This window comes from Bos grunniens, chromosome 11 (genome assembly GCF_055505025.1).
Source record: "Bos grunniens cultivar Pamir isolate PY7600 chromosome 11, Bosgru_T2T1.0, whole genome shotgun sequence".
NCBI lineage: Eukaryota > Metazoa > Chordata > Mammalia > Artiodactyla > Bovidae > Bos > Bos grunniens.
In genome coordinates, this window is record NC_141175.1 from 64,793,628 (window position 1) to 64,818,423 (window position 24,796).

The following is a 24,796-nucleotide window of genomic DNA, read 5'->3' on the forward strand; positions in this document are numbered from 1 at the left end:
TTTCCCCTTTTGTGCGGGCTTCATACACCTCTTCTTCTCTTCACCCCCCCTGTCTTTCTGGCTCCTTGTTTCCCATCCCTTTTATTTGGCTAATGCTCTGTGCCTAATCATGTTAGCCAGCATTGGCATTATAGAGATGTTTGCAATCCAACCCAGGTCTGATTATGAGCTTCAGCAGCCCCAGGCTACTTTAAGAATGTGTTGATTGGTGGGGGTTGGGAAGCCCCCAGAGGGGGCCAGCATTTTTGGCTGATGGAGCCGCCCACATGTGTGTCTGGGCACCGCAAGAGAGCCTGGGCTGGTTGGGTTTTGGTTCTCTCCTTGATCAGGCTCCTGGTGGGGTATTTATCCTGGCTGGGTGTCTAAGCCCTTCCTGATTGTATTAAGCCTCATGAAAGTGAGGCCCCAAACAATCCAGCTAGTGTGGCTAGTGCTGTAACCACAGCAAAGTGTGCCCTGTATTTCTTGTCATTCTCTGTTTGAGCTCATTTCAACTTTCTCCCAGCACTGGGAGTATAAAGAAACTGCCACGTGTTTCTCTGGTTTGCAAGCATTACCTCATTTCCCTTGTCTCGGATATTAATTCAGAAATATTTATTAAGTGATTTCAGGATTTGGGGCAATTCTGAAAGCATTCAGTTCAGATTCCAAGAAGGATGCCATGAGTTTAAAGGAAATTAGCTACCTCTCTCTTTCTATTTTCTCAAAAGCACCCTATATTTTTCCTTAGTGCATTTTGCTTTCTTGTCATTGTTCCTTTAATTATTTACAATCATTCCCTGAATGTCTGTCTTCTCTATCAGTCTTTTACAATTTCCATCTGGACAGGTTCATGAGTGGTGTCTTCATCACTGTATTCCCAGGGGGAGGCACAGTAAGTTCTTGGCCAGCTATTGCCTACATTTTGATTGACAGAGATATTGCATCCTACCTGGAAGGTATAATTATATTTTTGAAAGTTTGTACATAGCACAGAGGAATATATAGTTGTACATAGTTAAGGATCCATGGTTGTATTCTTGGAATCAACTTAAGAGCCCATGCTGTATCACTCAAAGAGCCTTAAAGTGTTTCTTCCTTGCATTTCTTAAAATATCTGAGACAAGACTACCTGAGTCACCATTCCTAGAGGGGCTGGTGTGAAATGAAATTACTTTGGGTTGTACAGTTGTGAAGACACATATTCCCACGTGTGTGTATATTGTAGTGGACTGTACTTTGCTAAAATTGGGGGCTCTGTGAATCACACTTCCTGGACTCATATCCTGCTCCTACCAGTTTCTAGATGTTCCACATGAACATCTAGAAGGCCATGTTGTCTGGCCTTCAGCACAATGCTTGCCATCCCTATGCCTTGATCTATTCATCTATGAAAGGGGATAATGATACTCTTTACCTCATAGACTTGCTTTGGGATTGAGATGATTAATATAGAGCACTTAGGTCAATGTGTAGCTCAAAGTAACCTAAATAAATGTCAGTAATTATTATCATTTCTACAAATATGTAGTAGCAAAATTGTCATTGCATGCATGGTGAGTTAAAAAAGGAGCTTTTTAGGAGGAGGGAGACTCTAGTCACTGAAAAGCACATGGGCTACACGGAAATGGAAGTGGGCTCTGATGTAAGTAGAAATAATTCTGATAGTCCAGGACTCAGCACTCTAGAGAAGGGTCAGTATAGAGAAAACATACAGTTATTTAGCCATTGGCATGGATGAGCAAAGCATTGGGATGACAGAACTTAAAAAATGGGAGATACATTCAACCATTGACTAGGAGTGTCGGTGGAAGTTGACTCTTTTGGCATCTGAGTGCTTCCAGCCATGCTCACCTGGCATCAGCACAAATGGTCATTTCAATCCAAAAGTTCAGTCCAACCAACATTCAAGGAGAGCTGGTGGCTTGCCTTTGTGATGCCCAGGCTCCAAATCATCATCTAGCCTGGCTGGCTGTTTGTTGGGATTGGGCAATTCTGACAGTGGCATCTGCCAATCCCCCACCCCGCACAGTTATTGGGGTCAGAATTTGCATTGTCAAACAATTACTAGCAGCACCCCAAACATTTCTGACTTCAGAATATTCTTGTAGCAAGACAGATTGATCAGAAAGTGTATTGTCCTGATGTTTTTAGCAAACACAAATGATTAGCCATAAATCCACAGTGATGCAGCTTTGTCATCACATCCCCCAATTCGTTATATAGAACGGGCTTGAAATATGCTGTTGGAAGTAAAAATCAGTCTGGCATGTTCCCTTCCTAGTCTTCCTCTCAACTTGGCCCACGGGGGTGTTTCTGGTCAATTGAGGACTAGCTTTCTTTTTTTTTTTCACCTCTTTGAAATGAAAGACTCAATTTTAATTGACTGAGGTATAATATTATTGTATTAAAAATGATATATTACAGATAGTAATAAATATTTTTTTCATCCCAAGTAACTTTTCACACCAATTGCATTACTTGATATTTTCAACTTGCGAGGTACTTTGGTGGATAAGGATATTATTAATTTCCTTTTGAACCTGGAGACTCAAGGAGGGGTACTGATAACTTACGTTGGTTGAACTGGTGTTATTAATAGCTAATACACTGCAGTTACCTTGTACCAAATACTATTATAAGTGTTTATTTAGTCCTCACAGTGAGCCAATGAAGAAGTCACTGTTATTATCCCTGTTACATGGATGAGGAGACTGAGACATGGAGAGATAAAATCAACTGCCCAAGATTAGAGCTGGTAAGTGATGGAGGTGAGATTACAACCCTTGTAATCCTGGTTTCAGAGTCTATGTTCTTATCTGCTGTCATATGTTGGATGATACAGTCCATGGTCTCAGGGATTTTCAGGCAATTCTTGCTCTGGTTACTGTCTCCTAGTCTTAGATGGATAATGTATATTCTAAAATGAATAGAAATATGTTTATTTCTTTATTATAAGAGCAAGGCCAGTAGCTGGAGAAGAATATGGGAACCAGCTTCAAAATGATAATGAGATGAAAGATCGACAGCTTATGAGAAGCTTATGAAAGTGCTGCTGAAACTATTGGCTCATTCTTGGTTGTTGCCAAGGACTCCTGTTTGGCTTCCTGCTCTGCGTGGTTTATTTTGTCGAAGCAGGAGGCATTATCAATGCTGAAGTCAGACTCACTGTGGGGATGGGGAGGGTCCACGTCAGTTGCATTTTCTTTCTTTGTGAACTTCAGAGAAGTGTTGGTAGCAACCCGATTAGAGATCTTGCACGTAAGGGTTTTAGAACTCCTGGGAGAGCCTGCTTTTCTGGTGAGCTTCTAGGTTTGTGGGATGTAGAATTCCTGTAAAAACTATTCAACTCTTCTGAAAGAGCTATTGAAATTAACTTTGACTTGACTATAGGTAGTTTTGGTGCTAATAGCTTAGGGCATGCTATTCTGAGATTAGGTTTTATCGCCAGGGATCAGATGGAAATTTTCAGGGCACTTGGAACTTCTCAGGTCAGATGGAACTTTTTTTATTTATTTGATATAATGAGAATGCACAGAGAAAGATGGAGCTGACTTTTGGTTCTTTGGAGCAACAAGTTTTTTTGTGATTGAAGTAATTCATTTGTTACGATCAGTATACAATTTGGAAAAGATACCATTTTCTAAGTGGCAGATTTTCTCCCACGGAAGAGATTTCTTTTGGTTGGGTGGGAATGGGATGGGGGAGTGAGTAGGAATTTTCAGGGCTTCAAAATGCTAAGAAGTTTGTTTCTTGTAGGACTTCACATGCAGCAGGATAACTAACTCAGATAACTCCATGGGGGCCTCACCTGGGTTTCCTATATGGGGTCTAATTTTCTTCCTGCTTGAGTTATTATGTAATCACATTATGTTGTCAAAACTTGGACAGTGGGAGAGAGTAAGGTAATAGAGAGAGACCCAAATTCCCTCGGCATTTCTGCTTAACATGACTTTTATGACCTTTGGCATAAATATTAACCCGAGAATGCCAACTTTGTCATGTCTGCAAGCCTGTGTGCCTGGGCGGACAGGGTGAGATGGGAGTGAGTGACATTAGATATGTATTATAGTAGGCACAATGCCAAAGCAGACAGCTGAAAAATGAAACTGTTTGCCAATCTAGTTTATTTGATATCTTTAGACAAATAAATTGTGTTGCTTAAGAGAATTTTGGCTTTGAAAAATTAGAATTGATAATCATATGGATTTATCTGTTGTAAATGTTATGTGCCTATAAATCCAAAGAAGGGGTTTATATTCGTGTGTTGACACTCCCTGCAGGTAATTATAAACACTGCCCTCCACAGAAACTGATATCTTTTAAAATTTTTATTGATTTATAAAATTATAAAAGTAGTGTAGCAATCACATTAAGTGAATTTAGAAGAAAAAAAGAAGAAAAATCTTTAACAATCTTAGTATTTGTATGTTGTAACTCTTTTCACATTTGACTTTTACTTTTTTTGCTGTTGGCTTGTATATTTCTGTACAGTTGGAATCCTAGCTACCCAGACGTTACCCAATTTACTCAATAAAATTTGCAAATTGGAGGCAACTTCAGTAGTAGATCCATGGACAGTTGAGCTAGAAGGGGCATTTGAAATCCTCTGGCCTGATCTTGTTCTGCAGGTGAAGTGGCAGAAGCCCAGAGAGGTGAAGGGATTTGTCTGAAGGACAGAGATTGGGAATAACGGAGGTGGGGCTTTTTCCAATACAGTGCTGCTTCTTCACACTCCGCAATCTCTCTCTTCTTTAGTCTTGAGACTTGCCTTCAACACCACATGTCTCGTCAACTTATGTGTGTGTATATGTATGTGCACATATATACATATATATATGAATCGCTGTCTAATATATGGACAGACTTAATTATAGCAAACTCCAGTTTCATAAATGATTATAACAATTGGAAAGGTTTGAAAAGTAGTCATGAGACTACGGAATTTTATATTTCCTCACATAACAAATCTCCTAAAATGTTTTGCTTAAGGTCTTATGCTACATAATGCCCCTTCTAGCTCATAATGTTAGGTCGTTTATAATGGAATGCCACTGCCTAGAAATGTGAAAATCTTACTGGACCTGGGAAGAAAGCCCAGAAGAGACGGAAAAGAGAGTGAAGTTATAGGGTGAACTCATTACGATGGACAGTTGTTTTCTCAGAAGCAAAAGTGAAGTTAATACAAACTTTTTTAAATGGCAAAACCACAAGTTTATTTATTTGGTTCTAAGTGGTAATAAAGATTGACTTCCCAGAGTTGGAGGGTCTATTTTTCTTTTTTGTCACTCCTGATCTTTAATATTAGCCTTTAGCAGAAGCCTATTGAAATGGTAGTCACCATCTTGGAATGTTTTTAATACGTCTGGATTGTTTCCTCTTTTAGGTATAGTTAGCTATACCTTTGCAAATGAAAAACTACGGAGAATTAAAAATAGAATGAAAACATCTAGTGAGATTTACTTGGAAGGTAGATTTGTGGGTAATTTTCAGGAGGGGAATTTTTTCCCTTGGCTATAAATCGATTTTGGTAGTTGAACATATCTGTCAGAGTCAAATATTTTTCAAATTTCAAATCAATTCCTTGAAAGAACACTTCTTGTTTTTTGTTAGAAGATGCTCTTTTGGATTCCTGAGTTCAAGAATAATAATCTATCTCTAGCACATCAGCACACCCTGTCACCAAAATAAGTGCCTAATAAATATTTCCTAAATGAATGAATTTTGTTTATTGTTTCTTTACTTTTTGACCTGTTTCCCCTTGGTACTCTCTAGAGATAGGGCTTCTATATAGTATCTGTCAGGTAGACTATGTTGCGGTGATGAACAACACTGTGATTTTACATTCATGCTGCATGTCCATCTTGGGCAATGGGGAGGCTCTGCTCATCTAGTTACTTGAGGATTTAAGGTGCAGGGTGGTAGCCTGTCCATCCCACATCACTGCCGTAAGGAAGAAAGGATACCAAGAATTGTGTCTACTCAGAAGAGACATTTATCACCTTCACTATCGGCTAAGGCAAGGCACGTGGCCATACCCAGATCAGACCCTATCATGTTGTTCGGAATCAGGCTCAAGTAAGTGGGAACTGCCCTGAGGATCACAGTGTGAGTATAGCTAACGATGGAGATTTGTGTGGACTTCTCCCTGAAGAGTTTAAAGTGATTTCAGTGTTTACATCTAATCCACAATTAAGAGAGATAGGTAGGTTGCTGGTATCACTACTCCTGGAGGAAGGGGAAGTGGAAGGACATAGGGAGGAAGAATTAGTGACTTACCTGAAGCCACGGAAGATCCCATACCTAGACCCCCAGATTTCTAATGTAGTATCTTTACAGCCACATTCGCGAATGGCTCTCCTTAGTCTCTTCAGGAGTATCTCTCATTCTGTGAAATATCTTGATTCCAAGTCTCTCTGTGGTGATGGGTGGGTTTGCAGTTTAAGTGGATTTTTGAACCATTGGTCTTTTCTTTTGGAGCAACTCTGGAGGCTAAATTGTGTAGACTAGAAAAAAAAATGTGGATTAAAATCAGGCAGGGATAGGTTTAAATTTCAGTTCCATCTCTCTACTGTTTGGCCTCAGGGAAGTAATTTGTCTGAGACTCAGTTTCTTCCTCTGAAAAATGAGGATAATATTTTCTACCTTGCAGGTTGTGGTGATGAAAGAGGAAAGGTTGTGGAAGGCATAGCCCATGCTGGGCATCCAGGAGAGGTTCTGTATGTGGGACAGCATTACCCAATTCTTCAGTGCTTTGGTTGCCCACATTTTGAGCCCCGGAGCAGGCCCAGGAATATTGGGGCACTGTTCCCAAGCGAGGCTGATATTGTTTCAAGATAAACAACTTGGTTTCTATCTGTTGTAAGCTCCTCAACTTATTTTGCTAAAATATCATAAAGTGCTAAGTTCCTTGATACATTTCAGGGTCTTTCTGTTTAGTTTTATTTTCTCCCCAATTCTTGGAACAGCTTTTAGGGCAACCCAGTAGTCATGGTATGGGCAAGGAGGCACCAAGAAATTGCTGAAGTTAAACAGCTGCTTCTAGAAACTACCTCATCAAAGTTCCAAGAAACTTTTAGATATCCAGTTCCAAGGAGCCTTTCTCTTATTCTTACAATGGGGAAGCAGAGAGGAGCTGCAGCCCTGAGCTGGCTGCCTTATTGAAAAGCATAACTCTGCTCTAGGCAGAAGATGGTCTGGTCTCGCCTTCTCCATTAATAGGATGCCAACCTTCGCCAAGTTCATCTGTTGTGGTTCGCGTGGGAGGGCTCACATGTTTCAACGGTGTTGTTGGGTGCTGTGGCGGTCTGATTTCACTCTGAGTTTCTATTTGCTCTACTTTCAAGGTGAATTGCAGTGAGGCTGTTTGGACCAAAGTCAAAAGGGTTTGGGAAAAAGAAAACAAAACATCACTTTGATTCAACAGTTGCTTAGTGAGTAGTTGCTGACCAGGAATCTGCCCCCCACCCCTCACCTTGTTTTGACTATTATAAGCCAAAAAAAAAAGAAAAAGAAAATTCAAACTGGTTTATGAGCACAGATACCATCTCAGTGTTTTTAAGGCCCACAAATAAATCTAATCTTTAAAAGTATGTACCTGTTGGTAAAGAGATGATTTAAAATATATGTCACTTAGCAACTCAAATTCCAAACTAGTTAAAACCCTGTCCCTTAGTCTTGATTTTAAATATCTTCCCTCCTCTCTTTTCTCCCTTGTACTTCCGGTTCTAGCTGCCTTCTTCCTTCTCTTCCTTTCTCTGGGATGCTGAAAGGGATTTATGTTTAGTAAGTCAGCTCAAAATCTGGAAGGTTGATGCTTTTCTTTGAGGTGCTTGAATAAATAATAGCAAAATATGATCTTTGCTCAACACTCTCTCCCCCACCTTTCTCTCCCACCTTTTTTTTTTTTTTTTTTTAATATACTGGGAAGAAAAAAACTTTCCAAACACAGAACTTTATGGCCAGAGACAATCTGGCTGCTGGAATAAACAGTCTGCTCCCTCGTTTACCATTCCATCATGGGCTTAAATCCTGAGAAGCTCGCGGCTGCCCGCAATAGTTCTTGCTTGGCAGCAGGGAAGTCTGCCAACATCCCATCAGGCTTGTTTCTTAAGCAAAGTTGTATAAGTTAACAGGTTTTATTGTTGGGGGTAATCTGGGGTTGTTCTTACAGGAGGAAGGGACGAGGCCCCCAGAGTGTTTGCCAGCAACAGCCCTTGGCTTTACTCATTCCTGCTCCTCATTAATTTGTGTGAGCTCAGCTTGGATAACAAACTGTGGGGCAGGGGGATCCTATTCAGCCAGGCCTGGCCTTGGTAAGGCCTGTGAGCTAATTGCTTTAATTGAGTGGGAGGGGCTGCCTTCCTCTTGATTCTGTCCCTTCCCGGCCTTCTTTGGAGTGGAATGAATGGAGGCCCACTTCAGCTCCTGCTGGCAGCGTGGTGGCCGGCTGGGCCCTGGGATCCACTGCTGGGATCCGCATCTCACAACTGAGGCTCTGGTCCTTCATTGTGTGAAGAGGTATTCCGGTGGTGCTCATTCTGCGCTTTGCTCTTTTGCTTTCCTTTTGGGTTGAGAAACAATCTCATCTAATTTATATCTGGGAAACAGCATTAGGGATGTGTTAGCGTTCTGGTCCGGATGGACAGATCATTTACAACTAGCACAATCTATTATCAATGCACTGCTCTTTAGGACCTGCTATGCAATAGGCATGTAATGAAGCATAGGAAACATGGATTTCATTTCCAAACCCCAAAAGGAGAAAATTATTTTGAGGCGGAAGACTCACCCCAGGTGGGGGGCAAGGGGTAGGGGCTTTGGGGAATAGGGGAAGGGTCTGTCTCTTTAAGACAGACTAGGAGGAAAACCAAAAGTCATCAACTTGGAAAGTAACAAATGAGAGCCCAGAGCTGTGGAGCTAATGTGCAAACTTGTTTCTGTCCTCTATGGCGCCATCATTTATTCAGGAGGTAGAAGCAGAAGACGGGGACTTGCATTTGCTTGATACTCAATTATACATTAGTGTACATCACTTGGCAATCTGTTCATATCAATTTAATTGGATTTTAATATTGCCTCTGATCTTGTTGTCCAATTAACAGTACTGGCTGGCAATAAAGCAGAACCACACACTATGTAACACCTTTGATCCCTGCCATATGGAGCTCTTCCATTGATTACCACATTTTCAAAAAATTTCACTCTCTCAATATGGGCTGTGATAAATGGGAGAAAAAGCACATCCCTGATGTGATAAAAATTTCACTTCAACTCGCAACTTCATTTATTTTGTTGACATTCGGCTCTGATTAAGAACAATAAAAAAATCATGCCCTGAATATCATATGCAAATACAACCCTGGGCATGAATCTAATCATGCCATGGGAGCATTACCATGACTAGCCTGGCATCAGCTCAATTTTTTTTAAAGTGACAGCATACACTTCTGGGCTCGCTGTGCAAAGTAGTCGCCACCGCTATGTCATTTAATAAACGTCTGATGTTTTGATTCCCACCAAGGTATGGAGAAAGCATCTGAATTTCTGCCTTTTACTATGAGGCCTCTGTGTTCAGGTGATGCCTGGCATCGACCTCCCCGATGGTGCCTCAATGGTGAAGAACCCACCTGCCAATGCAGGAGTTGTGGGTTCAATCCCTGGGTTGGGAAGATCCCCTAGAGAAGGAAATGGCAACCCACTCCAGTATTCTTGCCTGGAGAATTCCATGGGCAGAGGAGCCTGGCGGGCTATAGTCTATGGGGCCGCAAAATCGGAAAAGATTTAGCGATTAAACAATAACAACAACAACCCCTGTTTCCTTAATCCTTGCTCTGGGAGATCCAAGCAGCTGGGAGCTGGGATGGGGCAAGGTTCCTGTGTGACCCCTCAGGCTTCCACCTCTTTATGGGCCCACCTCTCAGACTGGGTAGGGAGATGCAGCTTTGGTTTGGGAGGGGCCGCCATGCCAGAGACAGGACCTGCCTGCTCTGAGGAAGCTTGTGAATGCCTGTATGAGCCAGCTTCCTGTTTGCCTCTTGGAGTTGTGCAAGCAATTACAGCTTAATGCCCTGGAGACACTCCCAAATGACAGGATTAACCCCCAAGGGAAACAGGCTTCTGTTGTGAAGGATTACATCAGTGTTCTAAAAGGCCCTTCCACAGCACTGAGGAACCACTGATCCTTTTCACACCTCCGCAAGAAGGTTGCCCATGTCCAGGGCTGAGAAATGGCCGAGAATCCCTGTCTGATTGTGGGCTCTGCCCTCATGCCCTGTCTCCTTGTCCTGCTCTGGGACAGACTCCTGGATCATCTCTGTGCCTGTGCTGCTGGGTGTGACCAAGCTGGTACTGGGGAGTTACTGCCTGCTTTAGAGCAGGGCCCGCCACCCCAGTACTCACGGCGACGTGGGAGAAAAAAAGGGTGGACAAGGTGGCCGTGCCCAATGGCAGAGGCAGTTGGGAGTTGCCTGGAATCCTGACAACTTTGGAACGTGGGTGGGGGGCTAGGTTGTCTGTTACATATGTCATAAATTATTTCTTGACCATTAGCAGTGTTTCTGCCTCATAACTGTTCTTCAGGCATATTAAATCAGTGAGAAGGAAGAGTGTGCTAGGACATCTGGGGCTGCCAGATAATTCAGTTAATTTCTATTCCCTTGAACCTAGAGGTGTTAATTTGGAAGCACAACAGAAGAGTCTGAAGAATGCTAATACGTCATTTGAATGATTAATGCAATCAGGGGGATTGGGGGACCTCTGTTTACTCCTTAATTTTGACATGGCACAGTAAGGAGGAGAGTGGCTGATTTTCCAAAGTTAAGGACAAGTTGGTTTCATTTCAGTCACGTGGCCTGGGCTGGGGTTTGGGGAGCTGGGGTTACTCAGAAGGGCTGTATCAGGCGATGGGGGCCAGTTTTGTTCGTATGATGGCTACTGCCAGGAAAACAGATGAAATTGTTTGTGATCTGATGAGCTCTGTCCTCTTGGGTGAAGAAGCTCCCAGAAGCTGCTGGGAACAGCAAAGAGAAGAAGAAAAAAGAAAGAAAGAAAGGAAAAGAGACAGCCTGGAAAAACTGAGCTGAAAATAGGTGATAGCCTTCTAATGTACATGTATTTTTATCTGACATTTCCAAATTAAGTGGCTTTTTTAAAAGAAGGAAAATATTTCCAAACTTATTTAAATGGAACCTTATTAGGGAAAGCTTAGGACTGAGCAACTATTTAGAAATATATTTTGAGGAGAGACGCAAAGGAAGACCTTTAATTCTTAGCAGACTGTAGGCATTTTAAAGAAGTCTTATGTCTATTTATTGTGCTGCCTGTGATTAGAGGCAGCTTATGACTGTGATAACAGGAAATTTCAAAGGGCACTTTCCCCCCACCAACCAGACACTGTAGTATCTCCTTTTTAAAACAAAGAAGGTATTGTGAGAGTGAAAGGGATTTGGCCCCAAGCACTAAACAAATTCTAGAGAGCAGAAAAAACCCTGTAATTATGTTAATAGTAAATTAATGTTTTGCAATTTACCCATATCACCTCAGAATAGGTGTTGTTTAAAAGTACCTATTGGAAATATTCGGCAGACATGCTGGAGAAGGGGAGAAGTCAAAATGTTTAATTTTCTATAAAACCTTGTGTTTAATTTACAAATGGAGCTTCCCAGTGCTAGAAATACTGTTTTCCTGGGGGTGCCACCCAGGAAACTGCTTCAAGAAGCTGGGACGCAGGGCCACCCTCCTGAGAGTGTCTTGTGGTTTAGAGTTTCCTTGTGTGTTAATGACCGGGATGGACAGTAGCAGATGGGCAAAGGAAAGGACCTTCCCATCTCAGAATTCTTTGACTCAGTGACCAGCTTAGACATCTTAAGCCTATTGCACAGTGAATGTTGCCTCTCAATAACCTCTGTCTTTGGCTTTTAGTCTTAGATGACCCATAGATCTCATAGTTTAAATAGAACCCTGAGTTGAACAGACCTCAGTTTTGATGTTCATGGGATCAGTTCATGGGAATTTCTTTGTGCAAATCAAACACATAGATTGATAAACATTATTGAGTAACTATATGCCACGAAATGTGCTGAGCCCTTTCTGGAACATAAGGTTTTTCTCAGTAAATTCTCAAAACAACCCTGAGAGGCAGGATTTATTACCCATATTTTACCGAAGGGGAAATTAACACTAAGTAACTTGCCTAAGGCCCCAGCTGAGGAAGTTAGGGGTATAGTTTCTGACCAGGCTGTTCTAGGGACAGTTGTGAAGTGGACAGTTTCCTTGATACCCTAGATGCCCTCTCTTGTATATTTTCCCTCTCTCAGTGATGAACTCTATCCATTAGGCATCCAGTTATGCATTATGCTCTGTATTTTCATCAAAACCTACTTGCAAGAAAAGATCTTACATTCTTTAGTATAAATTTAAACCCAAGTCAGAAACTGTACTAGGCTTTTTTTTAAACACATGATTTTTCTTGATTAATTCTCAAGGGATCTCAGTATTTAAAATTTTATAGCTAATAATGGAATAAAATATTCTACCTGCCTTAGTGGCTGAGGCATTAATGAGTAGGAACAATTAGGGTAGATTTGCCTTAATCTTTCAAGTAAAGTAAATGTTGGCTTTTTCTGCCATACACCAGCTAGAAGCTCTCTAGAAACCAGCATTTCTGATAAGCCTGACTATGGACAATGGAAATTGTTTTAAATAAAGCACTAGACTAGGAATGAGCAAGCCTGGATTTCAATTCTCTGTCGCTAAAGTGTGTTTTGGGGTAGACAAGCTGCTGCTGCTGCTAAGTCGCTTCAGTCGTGTCCAACTCTGTGTGACCCCATAGACGGCAGCCCCCCAGACTCCCCCGTCCCTGGGATTCTCCAGGCAAGAAAACTGGAGTGGGTTGCCATTTCCTTCTCCAATGCATGAAAGTGAAAAGTGAAAGTGAAGTCGCTCAATCGTGTCCGACTCTTAGGAATCCCATGGACTGCAGCCTACCAGGCTCCTCCATCCATGGGATTTTCCAGACAAGAGTACTGGAGTGGGGTGCCATTGCCTTCTCCGGGGGCAGACAAGACTGGAAAATAAAAGGACTGGATCGTAGCAATGCCCCTTCTACACCTCCTCATCCATAACAGACATTATTGATTAATCTTGGGGTGCTATCTGATCAAGTTTGAATGCCATTTGGAATCTATCTCTACTAATCCTCCAAGCAGGATTATTTATTGCTTGTAGTTGGCACTGAAGATGAAACTTATTGCCACCCAATGGCTAGATGGTATCCAACATTTCCTCCAGTTAAGAATTCTGTTAGATCTTCAATGGAAGGAAGTAAACTAGGTCCATGCTTTCCAAACCTGTCTGAGCAGAAGCACTGGGGGCTTTGTAAATTCACCTCTTCAGTCATATTCTCTAGGAGAGGAGTTTGAGAATCTGTATTTTTCTAAAGCTTCTCCAGTGATTATGATACAGCCAATCTATAGACTGGCATTTGGGCCCTGCCACTTTAGATTATGTGATTCAGAGTTTTGTTTAATAATGAGAATTTTCAAGTTGAAATCATTGGTGGTTCTAGCAGAGCCTCAACATTTTATTGGATGAATTTCTACTTTTAAGTTTACTTTCCATCTTCAGTCTTCTGAAGAGTGCTTTGGAGTATGACCCACATCTGGACTTGTAGTGTTCTGCTGTTTGGGTTCAAGTATTGGACACACAGGCTTATTAGCTGTGTGGCCTTGAACAAGTCATTTAACATAGGCAAGTGATTAATCTTATCTTCCCTAAAACCAACATCAGAATACCTAGCTGGTAGAGTTGTTGAAATTCTAAGATTGATATTATGAATAGCAGTTATTGAGCACCCACCATGGACCAGATAGTATAAATTCAAGTCTAAATGGAAGAAGAATAAATAGAAACATGGCTTCTGAATGTCTTCTAAACCAGTGTTTTGCTTTTCTTACCACAATCTCCAGGTTATACTTAGGCACATATGTATACACAGACAACTGAAACAAAAGTTTCTCAAAAAATATTTGTCCCTGCTGTATGTAATGCTCTTGACAATTTCCCATTTAATTCCATTAAACCCTGCACATTAATGCCATGTGCATTAATCTGACCATGACCCTGCACATTAATGTCATGGACCACTCATGGGTCATTAGCTGTACTACTAGACTACTGTCTTCCCAAATTGGCCTCATTATGACCATCCACCCTTTGTGTATGTACTATTTCCAGTGATGGGAAACTCTCTGAAGCCAGGAAAAATATCTTTCAATTCACTCTGTGTACATGCTATGCTAAGTCACTTCAGTTGTTTCTGACCCTTTGTGAGCTTATGGATTGTAGCCTGCCAGGCTACTCTGTCTGTGGGGATTCTGCAGGCAAAAATACTGAAGTGGGTTGCCATGCCCTCCCTTCCAGGGGGCTCTTCCTGACCCAGGTATTGAATTTGTGCCTCTTATGACTCCTGCGTTGGCAAGCAGGTTTTTTTTTTTTTTTTTTTTTTTTTTTTACCACCAGTGCCCACCTTTTTTACCACCTGGGAAGCCCACAATTTACTCTAGCTAATATTAATTGAACATTGACTATTAACAAAGCAGTCAACTATTTCCATACCGCTGTTTTATCTAAAGGCCTGCACCCTGAGTACCTGGAATGCTGATTGGTTTCCCACTGTGCTCTTAGCTAATCCTTGGCTATCTAGGACCTACTCTGGTACTGCTGTCTGTTCTGGACTATGAAGTCCTCATTCCTGTCAAAGCTCAGCTATCATGTGACCTAGTGTGGATAAGTTAATTACAGCCAGGAGGTTCCTGACTGACAGTGATGGATGTTGCCTTGCAATTTAAATAGTAACCTTTGGAGGCTAAAATGAGGAATTATCTTATTAGACAAAGCTAGTAAAGAGAGAATTTTTGTCATGACAGAATCTTGGAACCGTTTAAAACTTTCTATTCTTGGGCAGCAGGACCAAGAAGTTAGACATGAGTATGTAGTTGTACGCTGGGCCCAAACTGGACTTGTGTTGTATCCTGTCATGAACATATCAAAGTATAAGGGATGTTTCCATGAGGCTTCTGTTTCCATTTAGAGGACAGAGTGACAATTCACATATGCATTCTAAAGTGTGAGGCCTGACCAAGAATAAATTCTTGGATGAGGGCTGCATTAGTAAACACGTTCATGCTGTAGTCCATGGGGTCGCAAAGAGTCGAAGACAACTGAGCGACTGAACAACAACATAATTCATGTTTGAGGCAATGACAATGCACTTATGTAGGGGAAGCACCATGTCTGAACTCAGATTTGTGTCCGTCTTACATCAGGGCTGGATTTCTTCATATTGATTAAACTGATTGCTAATTGAATTAGCTATATTGCCAGTAAAGAACTGATCCAAAAGAATTTCTGGTTTAAAAAAGATCAAATATTAGTTTGCTCATTTGATTTGAAATTCACATGGATGTCCTTGTTAAGCCATAGAGAGGTTTATGTTGCTGTCTTCCTGGGGGTAGAGTGTAATAGTCACAAGATTAACTCCTTAAATCTGCAGTAATATTGTAAAAACTGAGGATAAGTGAGGAGGAAAAGGAAAAACACACATATATTGACACAAAGTGCATAAGGGAAATGGCAGAGAGGGAAGGAGGAAGGGGAAGAGAGAGACAGAGCGAGAGAGGGAGGAGTTAGAAAGGATTCCTTGAGAGACATGATGAAACCTAGGGATTAACTAGGCTAAACACCAACAATTGTGTACCATTACCTGGTATATTTAACTAGAAAGCTGGTAATGATAAAATAGTTTCTGGTTTAAGGGTCGGCCAGTTGAGGGACCTTAAACCAGTTAATTGACCTCTTTGAACCAGTTTCCTTCTTTAGAAAGTAGAAGGGTTAGTTGACAATGTTTCTTTTTGAGGCCTTTCTGCCACTTGAAAATGCTATTATTCTAGGGATTTGTGCAAGTTACACCTCAGTGAAGCATTACAGTGGCTTCTAAGCAGCATTACAATGCTTCTAAATTCATAAATTTATTCATTCAACAAATCTCGAGTAAGGCCCACTAGCACTTGAGTGCCTCCACAAAGTCACAAAAGTTTCTCAGCTGTGCTCCCTACGACTTGGCCTTGACACTCTTCTGAGCTCAATCAAAACTTGGGCCATAGCAGGCTACGGGTAGATTTTGTCTCAGGAAGGTGGCAGCTTTGTGTCAGGACTTAATGCCAAGCCTACTTCAGGCTACAGACTGCAGACGTTCTGCTTTCTTTTTCTTCAGAGGAGCAGTAACCAGAAAGGATCTTCCTGCTGGCCTCCATGGGGCAGCTTTTGACTGATTGGTGAGAGGGGAAGAGAGGGAAGAAAGAAGAGGGAGGAAGGAGAGGCAGGTCATCCTTCTCAGGGGCCAATCAGCCACGTACATCAAAAGCAAACAATGACATCAGTAAACCCTGGTTTTACTAATGCAAGGAAATAAGATTCTTAGGTACTTTGAAACTCATCCTTTGAGGTCAGCAGGTCAGAAGTAGAGAAAGAAGAGCTCGGTGGGGGAACTGATTATAAGACATAAAATAATATGGATCTATATGGGAGAAAATGCTGAAGAAATAAATGAGAAAATGTAGCATGAAATTCTTAAGCAAAAACAGAAAGAAGAAAGATCATGTCAGGCAAGCTGAGCTCGCAGCCTTTCTCATTGATTTTGTTGCATATTTTAGGATACTGTTGCCTTAGTATTTATTGCCTGTTGACTTATATTTATTTTTCCATTGTCTAATTTTACCCCCTAGCAGGTACTACAGAAACTTATCAACTTTTTTAGAACCAATGAGTTGTAGGATGAAATATGTAATAAATATTGTCACATAGATGTAATATAAAATTACAAATATACATAAAAGGGTTATTTTAATTATCACCTTAGTGACAAGCAGACACATTGATAAGTTTGAGTTTCTTAAAACTTGAACCCTTTGTTTATTAGGAAAAAGTTAAAGACAATCAAGGTTACATAATTTATTTAATTTTTAAAAATTTTAATAAATCCATTCAGTTCAGTTCAGTCGCCCAGTCGTGTCCAACTCTTTGTGACTCCACGGACTGCAGCACCCCAGGCTTCCCTGTCCATACCAACTCCTAGAGTTTGCTCAAACTCATGTCCATCAAGTCAGTGATGCCATCCAACCATTTAACCCTCTGTTGTCCCCTTCTCTTCCTGCCTTCCATCTTTCCGAGCAGCAGGGTCTTTTCCTGTGAGTCCGTTCTTTGCATCAGGTGACCAAAGTATTGGAGTTTCAGCTTCAGCATCAGTCCTTCCAATGGATATTCAGAACTGATTTCCTTTAGGATTGACTGGTTTGATCTTCTTGCTGTCCAAGGGACTCTCAAGAGTCTTCTCCAATATCACAGTTCAAAAGCATCAATTCTTTGCAACTCAGCTTTCTTTATAGTCCAACTCTCACATCCATATATGACCACTGGAAAAGCCATAGCTTTAGAGGTGAAGATATACATACACAGAAAAGTATACAATCATGTATTAAACATTTTCTAAAAATAGATTTTATTTTTTAGAACAGTTTTAGATTTTCAGGAAAATTGGGAAGATAATACAGAGCGTTCTTGTATATCCCACACCTAGTTCCCTTGTTAACATCTTGTATTATTATGGTATGTTATAATAATTGAGCCAATATTGATATATTCTTATTAACTAAAGTCTAAAGTCTATACTATTCATACTTTCTTACTTTTAACATCATGTCCTTTTTCTGTTCTAGGGTCTCACCCAGGATAACCACCACACAATTAGTTATGTCTCCTTAGACTCCTCTTGTCTGTGACAGGTTCTCAGAACTTTCTTGTTTTAAATGACCTGGACAGCTTTGGTCAGGTGTGTTGGGGAATACCCCTCATTAAGAATTTGTCTGATGCTTTTCTCACAGTTGGACTGAGGTTATTATAGTTTTCTGGGAAGAACATCACAGAGGTAAATTGCCATTTTCATCACATCACATCACATCATATCACATCATATCCAGGGTATATACTATCAACATAATTTAATCACTCTTGATATTGACCTTGATCACCTGGTTGAAGTAATACTTGTTTAATTTCTCCACTGTAAAATTGCTCCCCAGCCCTTTCTATATTGTCCTCTTTGGAAGTCACTATATTAAATCTATGTTAAAGGAATGGGGAACTATGCTCTATGTTCTTGAGGTGGGGAGTATTTATAAATAACTTGGAATTCTTTTGCATAGGAGATTTATATACTATATCCAGTTTGCTTATTTAGTATGTACTCATTTATTTTCTACTTTGGTTTATGACCCAATACTATTTTATTTTGTTTTTCAAATTCCTTTAATTTTGGCCACTGGGAGCTCTTTTAGTTGACTCCTGTGTTCCTGTGACATAGCCTCAGCATTTTAAATCGTCACCTCTACCCTAGCGTGTCCCTACTTTTTGACACTACAAGGTACTCCAGACTTATCTTGTGTATTTCCTGGTCCATTCATAAAATTGAGCTTTTCTTCAAGGACCTCTGTTTCCTTTTATTGGGGAATGGTTTTAAAAGCCAAGATCTGTATGGTAGATAAACTCATTGCTACTGTGGTGATGTTTTTCCTAGGCTCTCTCAGCTGGCAGGGCAAGGAAATATATACGCACATACAAATCCATGTATATGCATACATCTGTATATATTTCTAAGTGTAACCATTTATATCTATATTAGGTTAAACAAGTTTATATTGATGTCTGTAGCTCTAATTCATTGCCACATGGATCATTCTAACATTTTTCTTTGCTTATTTGTTACATACTCACTCCAACAGTAAGAAACCTGACTCCCACCATTTGCCATCCTTTTACTTAATTGTTCAATTCCAGTATACATGTATAGTCGTATCAGAATTATTAACATTTATTCCTGTGGAACACAGCATTATCAACTAGAATACAGTGCTTATATACAGTTCCTTCCTGCCTTTAGTCTTGAAAGCTCAACTCATTTCCAGAGTTACTTGGGTCAGTACCCTTTCCTTCTACCTCCTTCAGTGATGTTGTTTCATGCATTTGTCATACAGTTAGATTCTTTTGTTTATATTCCATCCTTGGGATCACCCAGCTTCCTGTATGATTTTTAAAATTCTATATACATTAAATTTCATACTTTGTGCTTTAAAAGTCTATACTTTTTGACATATGTCATGTATCCATTGTTACATTATTATGTGGTAAGAGTTACAGCCCTAAAAATTGCCCTGTGCTTCCCCTATTTAGCACACTCCTCTTCCTTTGAACTCCTGGCAACCACCGATCATTTTATTGTTTTTGCAGATTTGCCTTTTCCAGAATGTCATATAATTGGAATCATACAGTATGTAGCCTTTTCAGACTGGCTTCTTATACTTAGCACAATGCATCCAAGTTTCATTCATGTCTTTTGTGGCTTGATGCTTATTTCTTTTTATTGCTGAATGGGCATATCACAGTTTATTCATTTACCTATTGAGGACATCTTGGTTGTTTCCAGTTTTGGGGGATTGTGAATAATGCTGTTATAAACATTTGAGTACAGGTGTTGGTGTGGGCTTAAGTTTTCGAATCAGTTCGGAAAATATCTAGGAGCATCATTGCTGGATTGTATGGTAAGACTATGTTTAGCTTTATAAGAAACTGCCAATCTGTCTTCTGCAGTGACTGAAACTTTTTGCATCCCTATTAATAATGAATGAGGGCTCCTGTTGCTTTATATCTTTGCTACCATTGATGTTATCAGTTTTTTAAGTCATCATAATAGGTATTTAGTGGTTTATTGTTGTTTTAATATGTAATTCTCTATTGACATATGATGTTGAACATCTTATCATATGCTTATTTGCCATCTGCATTTCTTCTTTGCTGAGGTGTCCAGATCTTAGGTTCATTTTTAAATTGTATTTTTTACTTATTGTTGAGTTTTAAGAGTTTTTGTACATTTTGGATACCAGTCTTTTATCAGATATGTATTTTGCAGATATTTTCTTCCAGCCTATGATTTGTATATTGATTCCCCTAATGATGTCTTACACAAAGCAGACGTTTTAAATTTTAATGAAATACAACTTATCTTTCATAGACTGTGCTTTTGGTTCTACATAAAAACTCATTGCCAAACCTGAGAGCACCTAGATTTTCTCCTGTGTTTTCTTCTGTAAGTGTTATAGTATTCAGTTTTATATTTAGGTCTATGATTCATTTTGAGTTAACTTTTATTAAAGGCAGTCAGTCTATGTCTGGATTTAATTTAATATTTGAATGTCCAACTGTTCAGCGCCATTAGTTGAAATACTTTTTCCATTGGATTATGTTTGTTCTTTTTCTCAAAAGTCAGTCAGCTAGCTTTGCTTGGGTCAGTTCTGGACTTCCTATTGTGTTCTGTTGGTCTGTGTATCTATTCTTTTGCCCAAACTACACTGTCTTGATTACGAGAAGGCAATGGCAACCCACTCCAGTACTCTTGCCTGGAAAATCCCATGGGCTGAGGAGCCTGGTAGGCTGCAGTCCATGGGGTTGCAAAGAGTCGGACACGACTGAGCGACTTCACTTTCACTTTTCACTTCCATGCATTGGAGAAGGAAATGGCAACCCACTCCAGTGTTCTTGTCTGGAGAATCCCAGGGACGGGGGAGCCTGGTGGGCTGCTGTCTATGGGGTCGCACAGAGTCAGACACAATTGAAGCCACTTAGCAACAGCAGCATAGTGAATCCTCTCCTTTGTTATTATTCTTAGTATTGCATTGGTTTTTTTGGGTCTTTGCCTTCCCATATAAACTTTAGATTCATTTTTTCATTATCTACAAAATAGCTTGCTGTGGTTTTGGTTGGGATGTGTTGAATCTGTAGATCAAGTTGGGAATAATTGGACCATGAACACAGAATGCCTGGCAATTAATTTAGGTCTTTTTAAATTTCATTTATCAGAATTCTGCATAAAACTTATTTTTTCAGATGCTTTTTTTGCATTTATTGTCAAGACTATATGAATTTTCCTCATTAGCCTGTTGATGTGGAGGATTACCTTAATTGATTCTTGACTGTTGAACCAGTCTTATTTACCCAGAGTAAATCCCACTTGGTTATGGGTTTAAAAAATTAAATTAAAAAATAATTAAAATTATTTTTGTAGATTTTTGAATTTGATTTTCTAATCTTTTTGGAAGGATTATTGCATCTAGGTTCATGTGAGATATTGATTTATAGTTTTTCTTTCCTTTAATGTCTTTATTTAGTTTCAATATAAGGATAATGCTGGCTTCACAGAATGAGTTAGGAAGTTTCCCCTCTGCTTCTTATTTTCTGAAAAGATTGTGGAAAATTGGTATAATTTCTTCTTTAAATGTTTGGTAGAATATTTGGTGAAACCATCAGGGCATTCTGCTTCTTTTTTGGGAAGATTTATTAACTATTTCTTTATAAAATATTGGACTACCCAGATTATCTCTTTCTCTTTGCGTAGGTAGGCTTTATTATCTTCTGTCTTTCAAGGAATTGTTCTATTTTATCTAAATTATCAAATTTGTTGGCATGGAGTTGTTCAAAGTATTCCTTTATTAAACTTTAATGCCCATGCAATTAGTAGTGATAACCCCTCTTTCATTTCCATTGTAATTTGTGTCTTCTTCCCTTTTTTCTTAGTCAAACTGGTAGATGTTTAATAATTTTATTAGTCTTTTCGAAGAAGAAGCTTTTGGTTTCATTGATGTTCTTTATTATTTAACTGTTCTCAAGTTCGTTGACTTCTGCTTGCGTTTCTAAAGATTTCTTTTCTTCCACTTGCTTTAGGCTTAAATGCTCTTCATTCTCTAGCTTCCTAAGATGGAAGCTTATATTACTGATTTCAGATGTTTCTTCTTTTCTCATGTGTATTCTGTGCTGTAAATTCACCTCTGAGCACTGCTTTTGCTGCAACCCACAAATGTTAATAAATTATATTTTCATTTAGATCAAAATATGTTTTATCTTGAGACTTCTTTTTTGACTCATGTCTTACTTAGAAGTGAATTGTTTAAATTCTCAGTATTTGTGGATTTTCTAGCTATCTTTATTCTTTGATTTCTAGTTTAATTCTATTGTAGTCTGAGAACATATTTTATATGATTTCTGTCGCTTTAAATTTGTGATGGTATGTTTTATGGTCCAGAAAGTGATCTCTCTTTATGAATGTTCCATGAGAGCTTGAGAAGAATATGTATTCGGATGTTTTGGAGTCAAGTATTCTATAAATGTCAGTTATATCAAGTTGATTATAGTGCTGCTTAGGTCAACTATATCCTTACTTATTTTATGATTCCTTGATCTATCAAGTGAAAAAGCATCAAGTGAAAAAGTCTCCAACTATAATAGTGGATTTGTTTCTTTTTTTATGATTCTATCAATTCTATCTCAAGCATTTTGACACTGTTGTTAGGTACATAGATATTAAGGATTGTCTTGTCTTCTTGGAAAATTAGCTATGTTATCAGTGTGAAATATCCTCTTAAACCCTGATAATTTCTTTTATTATGAGGTCTACTTTGTCTGAAATTATTATAGTTACTGTAGGTTTGTTCTACATTAGCTGTTATCATGGTAGATATTTCTTCCTTTACCTTTAACCTACTTGAGTTTTTATTTATATTAAAAGTGGATTTGTAGACAGTCTATAGTTTTGGTTTCTTAAAAAATCTACTCTGACAATCTTGTTTTTCAACTAGTATATTAAGATCAATATTCACATTTAAAATACTTATTGATACAGGTGGAATTCATTTCTATTTGTTCCACTTGTTTATTATTTGTTTTCTCCCTCTCTTTTTTAGCCTTTACTTGTTTTGATTGCACATTTTATATGACTCATTTTGTTTTCTCTCTGAGCTTATTATTTTACCTCTCTGATTCATTTTATTTTCTCTCTCTTTTTTCTTGAAAGTATATCAATTATTACCTTTAAACAGGCTTTTTTCCCCCTAGAGTTTGCAATACACATTTACAACAAATATAAGTTTATGTCAAGCATCATTATACAACTTTGTGTGTAATTTAGGTACCACATAACAGGGTATCCCCAATTCTCCCCTTCCAGACATTATGACTTTCCAGTTACTTTTTTATCCATATGCTGCTGCTGCTGCTGTGGCTAAGTCGCTTCAGTCGTGTCCGACTCTGTGCGACCCCATGGACTGCAGCTCACCAGGCTCCTCCATCCATGGGATTCTCCAGGCAAGAACACTGGAGTGGGTTGCCATTTCCTTCTCCAATGCATGAAAGTGGAAAGTGAAAGTGAAGTCGCTCAGTCGTGTGTGACTCTTAGCAACCCCATGGACTGCAGCCTACCAGGCTCCTGCATCCATGGGATTTTCCGGGCAACAGTACTGGAGTGGGGTGCCCATTGCCTTCTCCATCCATATGCTACAATCATCCAATACATTGTTACTATTATTAGTTCAGACAAATGGTGTATTTTAGATCAATTAAGAATAAGTAAAATATGGAAGTGAAGAGGAACTAAAAAGCCTCTTGATGAAAGTGAAAGTGGAGAGTGAAAAAGTTGGCTTAAAGCTCAACATTCAGAAAACGAAGATCATGGCATCCGGTCCCATCACTTCATGGCAAATAGATGGGGAAACAGTGGAAACAGTGTCAGAGTTTATTTTTTTGGTCTCCAAAATCACTGCTGATGGTGACTGCAGCCATGAAATTAAAAGACGCTTACTCCTTGGAAGGAAAGTTATGACCAACCTAGATAGCTTATTGAAAAGCAGAGACATTACTTTTCCAACAAAGGTCCGTCTAGTGAAGGCTATGGTTTTTCCAGTGGTCACGTATGGATGTGAGAGTTGGACTGTGAAGAAAGCTGAGCGCCGAAGAATTGATGCTTTTGAACTGTGGTGTTGGAGAAGACTCTTGAGAGTCCCTTGGACTGCAAGGAGATCCAACCAGTCCATTCTGAAGGAGATCAGCCCTGGGATTTCTTTGGAAGGAGTGATGCTAAAGCTGCAACTCCAGTACTTTGGCCACCTCATGCAAAGAGTTGACTCCTTGGAAAAGACTCTGATGCTGGGAGGGATTGGGGGCAGGAGGAGAAGGGGTCGACAGAGGACGAGATGGCTGGATGGCATCACTGACTCGATGGATGTGATTCTGAGTAAACTCTGGGAGTTGGTGATGGACAGGGAGGCCTGGCGTGCTGCGATTCATGGGGTTGCAAAGAGTTGGACACGACTGAGTGACTGAACTGAACTGAACTGAACTGAAAATAAAGAACACTTTACATTTAAAAATTTCATCTCCTATATTCTTCCTTTTGGTCTTGCCTGGTGGCTCAGACAGTAAAGAGTCTGCCTGCAATGCAGGGGACCCAAGTTCCATCCCTGTGTTGGGAAGATCCCTTGGAGAAGGAAATGGCTCCCCACTCCTCTATTCTTTCCTGGAGAATTCCATGGACAGAGGAACCTGGCAGTCTACAGTTCATGGGATCACAAAGAAGTGCAACTGAGTGGCTAACACTTTCACTTTCTTTCACTCTTCCTTTTATTATACAGATCTAAGTTCATGACCTATATAATTTTTCTTCTCCATAAAGAGTATCTTTTAATATTTCTTAGAGGAGAGGTTCGGCAATGAATTCTCTCAGTTTTTTTTTTTTTTCTGAGTGTTCATTTCTCCTTCACTTTTGAAAGAAAATTTTGTTGGACATGTAATTCAAGTTTGGTGTTTTCTTTCCACACTTTGAATACTTCACTCCATTCTCTTCTTGTATACATGGCTTTTGATGAGAAGTATATTGTTATTC

At 39.7% G+C, this 24,796-nt stretch overlaps 1 long non-coding RNA gene across 10 annotated transcripts in view; it reads left to right on the plus strand.

The window, feature by feature from the left end:
- The window catches only part of LOC147363259 (uncharacterized), a 408,991-nt gene that overhangs the window by 233,999 nt on the left and 150,196 nt on the right, over positions 1-24,796 (plus strand). For 9 of the 10 annotated variants that reach the window (XR_015135898.1, XR_015135903.1, XR_015135906.1 and 6 more), the window contains one exon: positions 2,634-2,737. The exons of the other annotated variant lie outside the window; for it this stretch is intronic. This is a non-coding gene — a long non-coding RNA (uncharacterized LOC147363259). The remainder of the gene's footprint in view (positions 1-2,633; positions 2,738-24,796) is intronic. 10 annotated transcript variants of the gene reach the window in all.